Here is a 2,570-nt window from a genome sequence, read left to right on the forward strand (position 1 = left end):
GTCACCGAGGAGGAGGAGGAGGAGTGTCGTTGGGGCTCTGGAGGCCAGGGTCACCGAGGAGGAGGAGGAAGAGTGTCGTTAGGGCTCTGGAGGCCAGGGTCACCGAGGAGGAGGAGGAGGAGTTTAGTTAGGGCTCTGGAGGCCAGGGTCACCGAGGAGGAGGAGGAGGAGGAGGAGGAGGAGTGTCGTTAGGGCTCTGGAGGCCAGGGTCACCGAGGAGGAGGAGGAGGAGGAGGAGTGTCGTTAGGGCTCTGGAGGCCAGGGTCACCGAGGAGGAGGAGTGTCGTTAGGGCTCTGGAGGCCAGGGTCACCGAGGAGGAGGAGGAGGAGGAGGAGTGTCGTTAGGGCTCTGGAGGCCAGGGTCACCGAGGAGGAGGAGTTTAGTTCGGGCTCTGGAGGCCAGGGTCACCGAGGAGGAGGAGTGTAGTTAGTGCTCTGGAGGCCAGGGTCACCGAGGAGGAGGAGGAGGAGTAGTAGTAGTGTAGTTAGGGCTCTGGAGGCCAGGGTCACCGAGGAGGAGGAGGAGGAGGAGGAGGAGTAGTAGTGTAGTTCGGGCTCTGGAGGCCAGGGTCACCGAGGAGGAGGAGGAGGAGGAGTGTAGTTAGAGCTCTGGAGGCCAGGGTCACCGAGGAGGAGGAGGAGGAGTGTAGTTGGGGCTCTGGAGGCCAGGGTCACCGAGGAGGAGGAGGAGGAGTTTAGTTAGGGCTCTGGAGGCCAGGGTCACCGAGGAGGAGGAGGAGGAGGAGGAGTAGTAGTGTAGTTAGGGCTCTGGAGGCCAGGGTCACCGAGGAGGAGGAGGAGGAGGAGGAGGAGGAGGAGTAGTAGTGTAGTTAGGGCTCTGGAGGCCAGGGTCACCGAGGAGGAGGAGGAGGAGTGTAGTTAGAGCTCTGGAGGCCAGGGTCACCGAGGAGGAGGAGGAGTGTAGTTGGGGCTCTGGAGGCCAGGGTCACCGAGGAGGAGGAGGAGTAGTGTAGTTAGGGCTCTGGAGGCCAGGGTCACCGAGGAGGAGGAGTAGTAGTGTAGTTAGGGCTCTGGAAGCCAGGGTCACCGAGGAGGAGGAGGAGGAGTGTAGTTAGGGCTCTGGAGGCCAGGGTCACCGAGGAGGAGGAGTAGTAGTGTAGTTAGGGCTCTGGAAGCCAGGGTCACCGAGGAGGAGGAGGAGGAGTGTAGTTAGGGCTCTGGAGGCCAGGGTCACCGAGGAGGAGGAGGAGGAGTTTAGTTCGGGCTCTGGAGGCCAGGGTCACCGAGGAGGAGGAGTAGTAGTGTAGTTAGGGCTCTGGAGGCCAGGGTCACCGAGGAGGAGGAGGAGTGTAGTTAGGGCTCTGGAGGCCAGGGTCACCGAGGAGGAGGAGTGTAGTTAGGGCTCTGGAGCTGAGGAGTAATCTAGGCAGCATCTGTAGGAGGAACAGTAATCTCACCAGCTCTTTCTCCTCCTCCTCATGCTCCTCCCCCTGTGTTAGTGTAGTCAGTGTGACCTTGTGATAGTGTGAGTGAGGAGCTGAAGGTCATGCTGTGCGTCATTATGACCCAACTAGAGGAGCTGACAGCTGATCTGAGGGCAACTGAATGATTCACAGGAAGCCACAGAATGAAGCTGCTGAGCTCCTCCATGAAGGAGGTGAAATCAGCTTCACCTCCTTCATCTCTTCAGACATCAGTCTGACGTGAAGCACTGACTCCAGCCGGAGTTCACCGAGTTGATCTGTGACTTGTTAGGATCCTTCCGCTGATCAGATGTCTTCATTGATCAGAGGAGGAACTCAGAAACAGAAATAAAAACACTTCACAACTTTTTGCTTCTTTTCTTTTTTCCTCTGAGGCCTCTGTACCTCTGAAACACCGGAGAACATTTCCACATCTCATCTGGCAGAAATACACCAAAACGAATGCTCAGCAGCAATCATCGCCATGGCGATGACACGTGGACGCTGCTCCTCCTTCATCAATGTCTTCTTTTCTATTTGATTTAAAAAAAGATTCACGTGTTCTTCAACTGCTGTAAAAGTTTAACTTGTGATTAGAATCACAGACAGTGGGAGGACAGACAATGAGAGTGGACAGACAGTAAGAGAGGACAAACAGTGAGAGTGGACAGACAGTGAAAGAAGACAGACAGTAAAAGGACAGACAGTGAGACAGAAAAGACAGTGAGAGTGCACAGACCGTGAGGAAAGAAAGTGAGAGAGGACAGTGAGAGAGGATAGACAGTGAGAGGACAGACAATGCGAGAGGACGGACGGTGAGAGGACAGACAGTGAATGGACAGACAATGAGAGTGTCCAGACAGTGAGAGAGTCCAGACAGTCAGATTGGACAGACAGTGAGAGAGGACAAAAAGTGAGAGTGGAATGACAGAGAGAGGACAGACAGTGAGAGGGCAAACAGTGAGAGTGTCCAGACATTAAGAGGACAGACAATGAGAGAGGACAGACAGTGAGAGTGGACAGACAGTGAAAGTGTCCAGACAGTGAGAGTGGGCACAGTGAGAGGACAGACAATGCGAGAGGACGGACGGTGAGAGGACAGACAGTGAGAGTGTCCAGACAGTGAGAGAGTCCAGACAGTCAGAT

Source organism: Embiotoca jacksoni, unplaced genomic scaffold (assembly GCF_022577435.1).
Source record: "Embiotoca jacksoni isolate LCO1_2020_lvr unplaced genomic scaffold, fEmbJac1.0.p SCAF_33, whole genome shotgun sequence".
NCBI classification, from domain to species: Eukaryota; Metazoa; Chordata; class Actinopteri; family Embiotocidae; genus Embiotoca; species Embiotoca jacksoni.